The sequence below is a fragment of the Lagenorhynchus albirostris genome, chromosome 10, assembly GCF_949774975.1.
Source record: "Lagenorhynchus albirostris chromosome 10, mLagAlb1.1, whole genome shotgun sequence".
Taxonomy (NCBI): domain Eukaryota; kingdom Metazoa; phylum Chordata; class Mammalia; order Artiodactyla; family Delphinidae; genus Lagenorhynchus; species Lagenorhynchus albirostris.
The window spans coordinates 37,710,014-37,723,930 of record NC_083104.1 but is presented as its reverse complement, the minus strand read 5'-3'; the positions used below and the strand labels follow the sequence as shown (position 1 = coordinate 37,723,930).

Genomic DNA, 13,917 nt, shown 5'->3' with positions numbered 1-13,917 from the left:
TGTTGAATCATGGACTTGATATTTTCTATGAAGGAAAGACGTGGCTTGCGAAGGAGGTGTCATTGTGCAGTTTAAGCCAAAGAGGTAATTTATGCCCCAGTGGCTGGGGAGGGTGCCTGGTAGGTTGCAAGGCTGAAGGCAGAATCGCAGGACCAGGACCTTAGGGACAGAGAGACTCTGTGCGCCCCTCAACTTTGCCTGTCTGTGCTTCTCTCGGGGGCTGGCCCTGATCTTCCTTCTGTACTGCCTTCTCCACATGCAAGACCAGAGCTTCAATAGTCCTAGCAGGGAGGCATCTGCTCAGCTGTCTGCATGCCGTTCCCAGGTTTCTTATTGGCCATACTTGGCCCATTGCTGTTGGTGGGGGCATGCCCCCTCCTATGACTAGGTGGGGAGGGGTGCAGCAGAGGTAATTAGCAGAGGAGAGGATGGAAGGATTGCCCGTGGATCTCCCATATCTGTGTGGCCACTTCCAAGAGTCCCTGAGGAGGCTGGCCCAGCGACACCTAGCCCAGGGCCTGGCCCCCTGATCTCTGGCATCAGGTACAACTCTCACAAGCCAGGGTTGGGAGGCTGGATGCCTGGCCAGATCACACTCTTTGGGCCTCAATGTGGCTGTCTGTGAAATGGTAGCAAATCCTGACAATTAGCTGGTATCAGGTGAGCTAAGAAACCAAGGGGCCACATGTTCACATCATCCTATTCAGACACATGCATTTGCCCGGGCTTCATGTGGTTTCCTGAGGTGCTTTCAATAAAGAAGCCATAAGAAGTGTATTCACATGTGTGTGCGTGTGAGTGCACGTGTGTGTGTGTGTGTGTGTGTGTGTGTGTGTGAGAGAGAGAGAGAGAGAGAGAGAGAGAGAGAGAGAGACGTTTCTTCCCAGTGGTGCTCCCCCTGACCCAGCTGACAGCAGTGTTCTCTGTCTTACAAACCTGGTGCTGGCCGGCTTTCAGCGGCCTGGCTCATTGCTATTCCACACCAGCCCCTCTGCGCCCTCGATTCAGCCCCTCCACTGCAGCGGCGGAATTGAGCCTCCAAATGCAGCTTGCCGCAACCTCTGCAGGGGTCTCGATGCTTCCAGGGCTGCTTGAAACTCTCTCTCTCTCTCTGGCAGGCGTGGGGAGGGGGCACAGGTCCCGGGTAGCTGTCTCCGAACCTGGCTGTCTTGGGCTGAGCCTTTGAATCCCTAGTGGGTTCTTACAGCTGCCCCCAAACCCAGCAGGATAAAATTCTCCCCTTTGTTCCTCTGGACAGCCAGCATGTTCACCCCTTGGAATTGAGGCCAGCAGGCAAGGAAGGATCTGGGAAGCCCACCTCCCACCCTGTGTGTGGAGTGGGGTGGGCTTATTTAGTTTGGAGCCAGGAGATCTCAGCTCTGGTTTACATGAAGCCTTGGGCAAAGCTATTCCACCTTTTGAGGTTCCCTATCAGTAAAATGAGACATTTATTAATCCGGGCCAGATCCTCCCTGCAGCCTTGGTAGACATGCTGCCACTAGTTGGTGGATTATGAGAATGCTCTATGGTCTCAGGCAGGTAATGCACTTTGCTGGGCCTCAGTTTTCTTACCTCTTAAATGGGAGTAATTCTCACAAGGGTGGGGCAGGACTGCAGTGGAAGAGGGGAGGGGTGGCCAAGCCACAAAACCTTGGTCACCAATGCAACGCAAGTGTCTGCTACCAGACATTACCAGGACTCTGCCAGTTCTGCCCTCTCTCTGTTTCCCCTGACCAGGAGAAGGCAACCAGTGACTCAAGGGAACCAGTTTCCTGGGATTCAGAGGAGCTGGTCAGGACAGGTTAGTTGGGGTGTGGGGCCACCTGCTGGTCACCTGGTGAGTATTCAGTAGATGCCTACTGTGTGCCAGACCCTGAGGCAGCTGTGGTTCTGCCTAGGTGGAGGGGGAGACCACAACATCATAATGAACAGCTGCCATTTACTGAGTGCCTATTGTATGCCAGGACTATGTGGGGGCTTTACCTGGATCATCTCACTTAGTCCTCACAGTCCCATCTCACAGATGGAGAAACTGAGCCCTCAGACTCTTAGCTGGAGGAGGTCAGAGGAAGGGATGCTACTTTTGGCTGGGGACAATCATAGAGGGCTTCCAAGAGGTGGTGACACGTGAATTTGAAGGGCAAATTTGGATAGACAAAGATTTGGGAAAAGCGCATTCCAGCTGACAGGTATGGGGGAGGCAAGGCGAGGAGGCAGGAATGGGATGTGAAGAATGGAGAACAAGTCTGTTTAACCGGTGAGAGGCAGGAGGTTGCTCATTTCCTCATCCCATCTCCTGTAGGTAGTCAGGGTGGGGACTTTAGGGGTGAGACAGTGGGTACCTGGTGGCAGCTTCTCTCCCTTAGTGCTCCCAGGCCAATCTCATGTGTGGAGGATGCATTCCCTCCTCCCCATATCCACATCTGCCTCCCCTAGAGATACACCCGGCTCTTGATGCTGGTTTGTCCAACTATCTGTCCACCTCCTCTTGCTGGTATGGCCTTTTCAGGTGGCTCCAGAGTTGGATCTTTTCACACTGGGCTCCCTGCACCCTCAGGATGTGGCCTCTGCTTCCAGCAAAGCTATTTTGTGTACTGGATTTTCTCCTGAGATTTAATTTGAACAAGAGTTTATGTGCTTTAAAAAGGTTTATGGACCGTTGAACTAGACGCTTAACATTTATCTCAAATCGTGCAGTATGATCCCATTTTACAGACGGGAAACCGAGACTCAGCATGACTAAGTACTTGCTGGGATCCATGGCTGGGCTCTGATATGAAAAAATGGCTTCAAGATTGTCCTTTCTCCCACTGTCCTCAAAGGGTCCAGACTTCATGCAGACAGGCAGAGAAGAGCCACCTGCACGGTCTGATGGGCTGCAACAGGTGCTAATAAGGAGAGCAGAGATGATGGGGTGATCGTGGCTCTCTTAGGCAGGGTTGTTTTCCTCTTTCTGGTGGGGGTTTGAGAGAAAGTTGGGACAAAGAGGAGGTGATTGGGATGGGGAGGTATTGGGGAGGCACTGGGGAGTCTGCCTCATCCCCAAATACCTGCCCCTGATGCAGCGGCTGTGTGGATAAAGTAGATTATGCCCCCAGATCCACTCCCAGCCTTCAGCTGTGGTCACATCAAGCCAGAGAGACCAGCAAGCCGATCCACCATCAGACCTGGAAGAGATCCTCTGTGCAGAGCAAGGTAGGCCCTTCAGCTGCCCTCTGGAGTAGCCCCCCAGTGTGGTGAACCTCCCTAGTGCAGCCTCACTTCCAGTTGATGGGACCTCGACTCATGGGCCATGTGTCCCCACCAAAGAAAGGCCCAGTGAGTGAGGGGCTGGGCTACCCAGCTCTGGGTCTGGCCTGCTCCAGTTACACACTGGAGCCCATGTTTTGAGCATCTAGAGTGTGCCAGGATGTCTCATACGTGACCTCCTTCACTTTTCTGTCCTTCCAATAGCTTTCTAAGCAGGGATTATGCCCATCTCGCAGATGAAGTCACTGAGGCTTGAGTAGCATGGGGATAAAGTGCCCAGTTTCCTCCATGTGGTGAGTGGCAGGGCGGGGGGTCTGAATCCGGGAGCATGGGGCTCTAAGATCCCCTCCCGAACAGAAATGCTCTCCCTGCCCAAAGAATCCCAACCCTGCCTGACCCTTCCCTGATATTGTATGTCCCTGGCTGCCAGAGGAAGGGCCCTTGGTGGGGGGCTCCCATGCTCTCTGGCCCCCAAACCTGAGTAGGGAGTGCCAGGCACCTCTCAGCATGGTTTAAGGTCAAGGCATTTCCCTGTGGCTGAGATGGAAGTTGAGCTGGGTCACACAGCCTGGGGCCCCTTCCAGCTCTGCTCTGTGACCATGGACAACTCCCTTAACTCCTCTGAGCCCATCTCCTCATTAGAACATGTGGACAGTGACACCTGCCCCCTGGACCATGAGACTGTGAAAGGTGAGGCACGATGCCCTGAAGAGCTCTCAGCATATCATAGGTCCTAGAAAATGTCGCTTCACACAAAAGACTGTAGGGTTTGACGGTGTATGGGGAAGTATTGAGTGGAGGCTGAAAGCCTTCAGAAAGGAGGCTGTCTTCCCGGGAAAAGCTGCAGTCAGGGCCCCTGTCTGAGTGAGCTGCCCACCTGCCCTGGGGACCTCTCTCTCTGAACGTCCCTTTCAGGCCAGGGTCTAGTGGGCTGTGCAGCAGGGCTGGCCAGGGCTGCTGGGGAGACAGTGAGGCAGAGGAGGCAGCCAAGGCAGGTCCGAAGAACTACTCCGCACAGGGTCGTGAAGGTATCCAGGGAATGTGGGGCACAGGGCTAGTCACCACGCCAGCCAGATGAGGGGATGGGCTGACCTAGAGTGTCTTCTATGGGCAAGCCTCCCTGGACCATTGGCTGGGGCAACCTAAGCAGACAGAACTTCTTTAATGACAGAGTCCATAGCCAAAGTGGGGTGACAGACACGGACAGGAAGGTCAGGGAAGGTTTCCGAGAAGGGGAATTCAGCTGAGGAAGAATGACCAGAAGAAGTTGCTGTAAGAAGAACAAGAGGAAGGGTATCGCAGATGGAGGGAATAGCAAGTGCAAAGGCCCTGGGGCTGAAAAGACCTTCAAGTATCTGAGGAGCAAAAATGAGTGCAACATGCCTGGAGAGTGCTGCTCCAGCCTCTCTCGGACAGAAGTGAGTATGTGGACTGCCTTATGGGGCCCCAGGAAATTGGGCTTTTTGGAGTGCCTTTCTATATGCTCTGCCACTGACCACCCAGAACAGGGTCCAACCTAGGGCTCAGGGCAGCTTGGCCAGATGTGAATCAACCCTTACGTGGCCCTTGACTCCCCAGATATGGCTTTAATATCTAATCGTTGACGATAAATTGAACTCACTAAACTGTGGATGCAAAGCTTGCTGGAGCTCTTAACATCAGCAAAGCCAGTAGCTGTGTCTATTTCCACACAGAGAAGATGCAATAAAATATAACTCACCTCTGGAGATAGATTCTGTAGAGCTAGGGCTCTGCCCTCTGGGCCCAGGAGAGAGGGGATCAATTCCTCTTGGTGAGCTCCTATAAATGGGGTTCAAGCTTATTGGAATTATGTGAGTGCTCGGGTGGGAGATCCTAGGGTGCGGGGTGTGCAGAGATTCTTGGCAATGACTATGTACTATAATATAATCTCAGTCAGCAGGAGACAAGGCCCTCCTCTCTCCAGCACATGAGTCATACAGGCCAGGGGCCTGGGTTGGGAGCACTGTCAAGGGATGAGTGGGCCTGACCCGGAAGGTTTTCTTTCTTCTGTTATTCTGATGGTCAGGTGGGTTTTCTCAGAGAGCTAATTCTGCGGAATAAATCCTGCCCACCTGAAGCTGGGAGGGGTGCCTGGAGTAGGCAAAGATGGCTGTAGATGGGAAGAGGTTTGGGAGAAAGACAGGTACCCAGGTTCTGCCCTCCGGAAGGAAGGTGGTCAGAGGTCAGCTGATTTGCCCAAGGTCATACAAGGTTAGTATAGTAATGGAGCTGTGAACAAAAGAAAGCTCCCTGGAGATGGCCCTAAATTGGGGGGTAGAGGAGGAGGGCATCAGGACTGGAGGGGCCTAGAAGAGCTTGCGGGTTCCAGCTTCAGGGCTTCTGATGTCTCCTCTTCAGAGTACAATTACCTCGAGGGAAAAGTGGTAACTCTTGGGCCTCTGCACTTTCTCCCCTCTGTGTGTGACTTCCTGGACCGGCCAAACCCAGCCCTCCAAGGATGGGAGTGGATCCTGAAGCAGTGAAAATCAACACAGGTGTGGTTCTGACATGGCTTTGAGAGCTGGAATGGATGAATAGATAGAACCTGGGAAGGTCAGAGCTGGAAAGTGCCTTACTGCATTTAACTCCCGTTTTATGAGTAAATAGAGGCTCACAAGCCAGCCTCTCAGCCTAACTGTCTGCCCCCCACATGAAGTCGCCCTATCTGCTAGCTTCCCTGGCCTCAGAGTTCCCTCTCAGGTCTTCGTGGCTCTCACCTGCTGCAGAGCTGTTTTCCATTTTTGCTTGTTCCTAAATAGGACTTTATCAGTGACTGTGCCTGGGGCCTCCATGGCTCTTAATTAGGCTTCCTTGAGTTTCCTTTGCAGAGGCCTTTGGGTGAGGGGAGTGTTAGTGCTTCCAGTGCATAGAGAGCCTGGAGGCGTGAAGGGTGGGGCTTTCAGGCCCCATCTCTGCCCTGTGCAGGTCTGCTGGAGCCCAGGGGGCTTCGAGTCTGAGACCTCTGGCTCCTGGCTGGCTGCTGCTGTTCCCCCTTCTGCCTGGACTGGGGCTGCCTGAAGGCTGGACACACACAAAGGATTTCCCGGCTGTGCCCTGAGGATGGGGAGGGGCTGCAGCTGTGGAAATGTTGGGAGCCATGGCCCATTTGATCTGGAATCCCCGCTCTCTGGCTGGAGATGTGACTTCTCTCTCCGGCTCCTTCTGTTCTTCTGGGTGAAGACCAGGATGTCGTCACAGAATCAGGGCTGTGGAGGTCATGAGAGGAGAGTCGGGGCTTTGCTTGGTCTTGGGACTCGATGGGACTTCTGGAAGGTCAGAGCCAAGAGGGCACGGCATGGCCCTGGGAGGGGTCTTGCGGCCTCTGTGGGCTGGGGATGCAGGGTGCGGCTGGGGATGGGCGGGGGGGGGGGGCATAAGCGCCCTGCCTAGGGTGGGATAATAAATGCCAGGCTGAGTGCGGACACTGCTCTAGAGACGTCAGGGAGCCATTGGAGACCCTTGGGCTGAAGGGAGGTGACAAGCTGGGAGGTTTGGAGCAGCTTCACCTGGGGGTTGGGAATGATGAAGCAGGAGTGGAGGAACTCATCGGACCCTCTCTCCCAGGCTCAAGTGGCATGGCCTCTGGGCAGGCGCCCCTCTGCAAGGGTGACTGGGACTGTGGCTGGATGCTCAGGGACAGCTCAGGGTGACTCCCATGTAAGTCACCGTCAGTTTCTGGATCACACCCACCCTTGTTTAGAGTCTTCTCAACAAGCTCTCCTTGGGACATTCTTAAACGAGTCCCAGGTCAGTTGTCCAGAAAAGCGGAGCAGTTCTCATGCTGCCAGCCCTGTGGGTTGCCCCTGCCCTGGGATTTCCTGTCCTGTGGAAGGAGGAAGAAAAACTCACATTACTGCCACATGGATGCCAGAAACCTCAGTTCATGTAACCCTGGCAGCACTCCCGAGAGGCAGGTGCTCTTCTACCCATTTTCCAGCTGAGACCTCCCTGATGACCCAGGTCTGTTCAGGATCCACAGCCCATGCTAGTCCCATGACCCCAGAGTTCCTCTGCCCCCAGCCCTGTCAGAACTTCCCTGGGGCTTCTACCTTGAGAACCTGCCTCAGCGTGAATGGCACCTACTTTACTACAGGCTCCTTGTGTGATGCTGCTACACAACTTTATTTGGGGACCTTGGCCCCAGCTGGCTACCCCTAGTGGTCTCTCACTGGCAGTGGATGCCAGCCCCATGGGGCTACCATGGCTTCCCCACTGCTCAGGAAGCCCTCAGGATTCTCTCTGTGTCTAGAAAAGAGCTCAGAAAAGTAGGCCATATCCTTGGGGTAGAGGGAGAGGAAAGCCTCCCCTACTGCCCTCTCCCCCAAAGTATCTTCCATAGCTTCCACACTTATCTCCATGGATGTCACGGTCCTAGATCTGGCACTGCCTATTCCAGGTTCTGCAGAAAGTTGAAGGTCAGCCCCTCTTTTCCGGTATCGAGAAGGGCTTTTGGTGTCAGGAAACACCTGGAGCTGGAGCTGGCGTCTGGCTGCTGTGCATGATCTTGGACAAGTTTCTTCCTCTCTTTGGAATCTCAATTTCCTTGCTGTAAAACGGCCACAGTGATGCTCACAGGGTTCTCAGGAGGACTCAGAGCCTGCTGCTTCGAGAGTTGAGGTACGCCAACTGAGCTGGAGGGAGTGGTGGGCCCTGGACCATTTATAGTGTGAAGAGGGTAGTAGGAGGTGGAGGGGAGGAGGCATTTGATCTGACACAGAGGGTCGGGGCAGCCAGGAGGCCAGAGGCTCCTATGCCCTGCCACGGCTTTTGCAGTACAGACATTGAAGGTTGTCTGCCACTTATGCAGAAGAGTTTCTAAGAATCAAAAGTTTAGGGTCCAGGGAGCCAGAAGAAAACAGTGTTGGGAGGCCAGCAGCCAGCCTGGAGGAAGGAGAGTACAGGTGGAGGAGGAAGGAGATGGATTCCTTTTCTCCAAAGGCCACACATGCACTCCTGAACATGTCATCCCTCAGACTTTGGGTATTGGGAAGTTATTCTCCCACCGGCTGCCTCCAGGACCAGTTGACAGGGATGAGAAAGCTTCAGATTTGGTGAGGGCCAAGGGCCACCTCCCAAGCACAAAACAAACCCTCAGGGTACCACCTGGTCCTAGGCCCAAGGACAGAAAGCCTTCAGCTCCCTGTTCCAGCCTCATCCCCTGGTAGTCTTGGTTCATCTGCCCAAGCATAGCTCTATACCTACTCCTGCTTTCCAGGGCTGAGACTCTGAGTCCAGTAGTCAAGGCCTGGCTTGGACCTGATGAATGAATCAGATCAAATACATGCAGTTTTCTCCCAGGCCTGATTTATCCAACCCCTCCAGACCACATCCACATTGCATCTGAGTCCACACCTTGGTTTCCATAAGGAACAGCATTGGGTCTATGATGGGCTTTAAGAACAGACCATAGGTTTGTCAATTGGCCACCATTAGAGTCAAACAAGTAGCTCCCAAAGTTTGATTCTTTGGTATAATTTATATAAAGTAAAATCTTAAATGTAAAATTAGATAATTTTAAACTAATGTATATACCCATGTAACCAGGATCCCAGTCAGGATATAGAACATTTCCATCACCTCAGAAAGTCCCCAGTAACCCCCCATCACAGAATGCTGATCTGATTTCTATCATCATAGGTAAGCTTTGCCTATTCTAGAAGTTCATATAAATGAAATTATACAGTATGGAAGTAGATAGCTTTTTTGTGTCTGGCTTCTTTTGTTTCATTTGCGATTCATCCATGTTTTTGCAGTAACAGCTCTTTCCTTTTTATTGTTCCTTTTTATTGCTGTAGAATATTCTATTTTATGACTATACCACAGTTTGGTGGTTATTTGATTCCAGTTTTTGGCTATTATGAGTAAAGTTGCTATGAACATTCATGTACAAGTTTTTGTGTGGACATTATGTTTTCATTTCTTTTGGGTAAATACTTAAGACAAATGGCTAGTTAATACCTAGTGAAATTTCTGGACATACATTAAGTGTACATTTAACTTTTTGAGAAACTGCCAGATTTCAAAAGTGGTTGTATCATTTTACATTCCCACCAGCAATTTATGAGACTTCCAGTTAATCCATGTCCTCATCAACATTTGGTATTATCAGTCCTTTTTAGCTTAGCTATTCTGATGTATATGTAGTGTTATTTCATTGTAGTTTTAGTTCGCATTTTCCTGATGACTAATGATGTTGGGGACTTTTTCGTGTGATTATTGGCCATTGACATATCTGTTCAAGTCTGTACCTTATTTTCAAACATTGGGTTGTTTATCTTTTTTATTATTGACTTGTGGGAGTTCTTTATATATTCTGGATATATATCCATTGACAAAGGATATGAGTTGGGAATGTTTTCTCCTACACTATGGCTGACCTACTCATTGTCTTACGACTTTTGATGAGCAGTTTTAAATTTTTTTGAAATTCAATTTATCATTGTTTGCTTTTATGATTAGTGTTTTCTATGTCTTCTTTAAGAAATTTTTACTTATCCCAAAGTTGCAAAGATATTCTTCAATTTTTTTTCCTCTCCTAGAATCTGTATAATTTTAGCTTTTACATTTGGGCCCATGAGCCATCTGTAATTGATTTCTGAATATGGTGAGAGCTCAGGATTGAGATTTATATTTTTCCATATGGATATCTAGACAGCAGCATTCTTGAAGAAAAATAAATATTTCTTGCTATGGCACTCTTAGAAAAAAACACTTGCTTGTATATAGTTCTGGACTCTGTTCTCTTTCATTGATTGTCTATATATTTGCCAATACCATACTGTCCTGATTACATTCAATCCATCAACATGGCATATCTTCCTATTTATTTAGGTCTTCTTTAATTTTTCTTAGCAATATTTTATAGTCTTGCACATCTAACTTTATATTAATTTACATTAATTAATTAATTTACATTAATTTCTACCTAGTATTTTTAGTTTTTGGATTCTGTTGTAAGTAGAATTAAAAAATATTTAATTTCGCAATAGTTTATTACTATTTTATGAACAGTTTACAAAAATACAATTGATTTTTATATATTAATCTGTATTCTATGACAATGCTAAATTTTCTCATTAGCTCTAGTAGTTTTCTACATTCACAATAATGTTACCTGTGAATAATGAGAGCTTTACTTTTTTCTTTCCAATCTTTATGCCTTTATTTTTCTTGCCTGTGCACTGGCTGGGACTTCTAATACAATGTAGAATAGCAGTGGTGAGAGCAGAGAAAGACAGAGTAAGTAGCTGAGGCTTTGTTTCTTGGAAGGCCATTCTATTGACTGCAGGGATGCCATGCTGTGACTTACACTTAAAAAAAAATTCCTCTGGCTGCCTGGGAAGAATTGTAAGAGCAAAAGGGGAAGCAGGGAGACCAACAAGGAGGCTGCAGAATTCCACGTGAGAGAGAGGGGTGGTTTAACCTGCAATGATGGGAGATCTGGGATGTATTTGGAGTTAGAGCTACAGAATTCACTGTGGAATGGATGTGGGGGAAGGAGAGGAGAACCAAAGATGATGCTGGAGTGTTGCCTTGAGCTGCTGCAGGGATGGAGACGCTGTCTTTTTTTTTTTTTTTTTTGGTTGCGGCGGGTCTTAGTTGCGGCAGGCAGGCTCCTTAGTTGTGGCAGGCGGGCTCCTTAGTTGTGGCAGGCATACTCCTTTAGTTGCAGCTCTAGGGCTCCTTAGTTGCGGCTCACCAGCTCCTTAGTTGCAGTGTGTGTGCTCCTTAGTTGTGGCATGTGAACTCTTGGTTACGGCATGCATGCGGGATCTAGTTCCCTGACCAGGGATTGAACCCGGGCCCCCTGCATTGAGAGTGTGGAGTCTTAACCACTGTGCCACCAGGGCAGTTCCGGAGACGCTGTCTTTTGAGATGAGGAAATTGAGGGTGAGGGTGAAGCTTTGGCCACTTTCATTTCAGGATATTATTAGACACTCAAGGTCTCAGGAGGGCAGCTGGAATGATGGAACTTGAGGTACAGCTTTTGGGTAACATCATGATTTAGATGGAATCTAAAGCCACAAGACCAGATAAGAGAGGAGAGAATGTGGAGAAGGATGAAAAGGAGACTTAATTCTGGGGTAGAGATTGGGGAGGCATGAAGGAGCCAGGAGAGTAGACTGAGCGGGAACAGTGAGGTAGGAGGAAAACCAAAAGAGTACAGTTTTTTTGAAGTTTCTTGAAGCAAGTGTTCCAAGAAAGAGGTAGTCACTGTATTGGATGCTGCTGAGCAGGAAAAATAGGACAAAGACAGAGAAATAACCATGAGACATTCTGTCGCAAACATCCTTGGTGGAACCGCCCTTCGCTTCCTGCCCGGAGGTTTGTGAGAGGAGCATGTTTCTTTCCAATACATACCAATACGTCATTTAAAAAGAAAAAAAATCTTTGGTGACGTCAACATAGGCATTGCTGCGGAGTAATAGGGCTGAAAGCCCAACAGGAGAGGTGGGAGATGTAGATATGGAAGTAGAGGCAGTGAGCACAGAGAAGGGGAGTGGCAGCCTTTCTCCACGCACCCAGTGAGGAGCCTTGAGGACTCTAGGCATCTGCTGAGGGACCAAAGCCCTCACTGGCCACGTGGAAAAAGAAAAGTGGGCCATGTGCTCTGGAAGTTACGGCCTGGGCCAGCCAGGGTAGATGAGTAGATGAGACAGGCTGGGGAGAGTGGAGAGGATGAAGCAGGCACAGGAATCCATGCCCAGTGCTGTCACTGGCTCTCTATCACGAGTTCAGCTTCGAGAAATCCTCCATGTTCATCACCAAAAAGGATGAGCTCCAAGGAGGGTGGGAGGGTAGACTCGAGAGTGCTGCCCAGCTCCATGTCCTGCCTATGTGTATTATTTTCCTGAGAAAGCTGCACTCTTTATACAGGTCAGTTTGTCATAAAAGCAACACATATGCACTGAGAAATTGCAGAAAAGAGGGAAAGGTTAACTTCTTGGTATATTTTACTCTGGTTTGTTTCTATATGCAATTGTTCTTACATAATTATAACCATGCTGTGAACAGAGTTTTGGGCCTGATTATTTTTCACCGAATGTTACATAATAGACATTTTCCATGTTGATATATAGCTTTCGTTGTTGTTATTGGTTGCATAAAATTATATGCGCTAATGCCCCATGTTCAATTAGTTCATCCCCTACTGGTGGTCATTTGGGTTACTTCCAATATTTAGAGACAGTATTGCATTGTATATCTATGTGTGTGGAGCTTTCCCTGGATCCATTTTTCACAGAACTAACATTATTGGAGTTTGTGATACCCACTTGCCATATTGCTGGTCGGGGGTTAGCTAGACCCACCCCGCTGAGAAACACTACATGAGGCAGGCTACTCTCATATTCCTAACTGCCTACACCCTGTCATTTAAAATTTTTCTTTTTATTTGTTGGGCCAAAAAAGGGGTCTCATTGTAGCTTCAAGCTGTCTTTCTTGATGATTAGAGAAGATGCTCATTTTCCTATACGTTCACTTACTGGCTCTATTTCCCCTCACAGGAGGGAGCAGATCCTATCAATGGATCCACGCTTGTACTTTACAAGGTGGGCTCTCTGAATGGCTCTCCAGGCCCTGCCAGAGCCATCCCTACCCACTGCAGCAATCCTTAGTGTCTTCCTGGACTGTCCCTCCTCCCCCCACCGCCCCAACCAGTTTTCACAGTTACATTCTTCCTCCTGAGGGTCTTACATAGTTCCTGCTGCCCAGTTTTCACTGCCACTCCCCAGGCCAGACCCACATCCCCACATCAGGAACCATGGAATAATCATAGCAGCTTCTCAGCCTGCTGCACAAATTCTCCTCTAAGCCATCATCAGTTTTGCCCCTGGCCACTTGCCCTGGACCTGGCAGAGCCTTTGGGAAACATATCTTGACCAACTGACCAATCTTGTCTCTACTGACTGCTAGGAATTCTGTCATCTGCTTCCACCCACCTGCCACCTCCCCCAAGGAAATCTCAGGCTCTAGTCACACTGGCCTTGTTACTGCTTTCTACATGTCTTTGCTTCTCCTTTGCTCTGTGCCTTGGTAGGTGAAACCTCCATGAAGAGTGCCCCCCTTGGGGCTTCCCTGGTGGCGCAGTGGTTGAGAATCTGCCTGCCAATGCAGGGACACGGGTTCAATCCCTGGTCCGGGAAGATCCCACATGCCGCGGAGCAACTAAGCCCGTTTGCCACAACTATGGAGCCTGCACTCTAGAGCTCATGAGCCACAACTACTGAGCCCGCGTGCTGCAACTACTGAAGCCCGCGTGCCTAGAGCCCGTGCTCTGCAACAAGAGAAGCACCGCAATGAGAAGCCCAGGCACCGCAATGAAGAGTAGCCCACGCTCACCGCAACTAGAGAAAGCCCGCACGCAGCAACGAAGACCCAACTCAGCCAAAAATAAATAAATAAAATAAGTAAATTTATTAAAAAAAAAAAAGAGTGCCCCCCCTTTACTCCTGAGCCGTGTTCAATCAGACTCATCCTCTGTGATCTTGCCTCCTTAGCTGAGCCTTCCTGGATTTTTCTGGTCTACTTGGCCCCCCTGCCTCTGAATGTCTGTAGCATTTATAGTCTACAGGGGCTCTTTCAAAGGGTCCTCAATAAGTAGTCCCTTGTCCCCCACCCAGCTTCTGAAGAACTCGAAAAATAAAA

At 49.5% G+C, this 13,917-nt stretch overlaps 1 long non-coding RNA gene across 12 annotated transcripts; it reads left to right on the top strand.

Moving 5' to 3' along the window:
• Positions 1 to 1,182: 1,182 nt before the first annotated feature.
• On the top strand, positions 1,183 to 13,917 carry LOC132526970 (uncharacterized). 12 transcript variants are annotated; one of them, XR_009542794.1, is made up of 5 exons: positions 1,183 to 3,195; positions 3,454 to 3,542; positions 4,421 to 6,543; positions 6,835 to 6,927; positions 7,667 to 9,160. It is a non-coding gene; the product is annotated as an uncharacterized LOC132526970 (long non-coding RNA). The 12 variants fall into 12 exon arrangements; XR_009542788.1 differs by having other exon boundaries at positions 3,834 to 6,543; XR_009542790.1 differs by adding an exon at positions 13,310 to 13,917 and having other exon boundaries at positions 1,183 to 6,543; positions 7,667 to 8,907.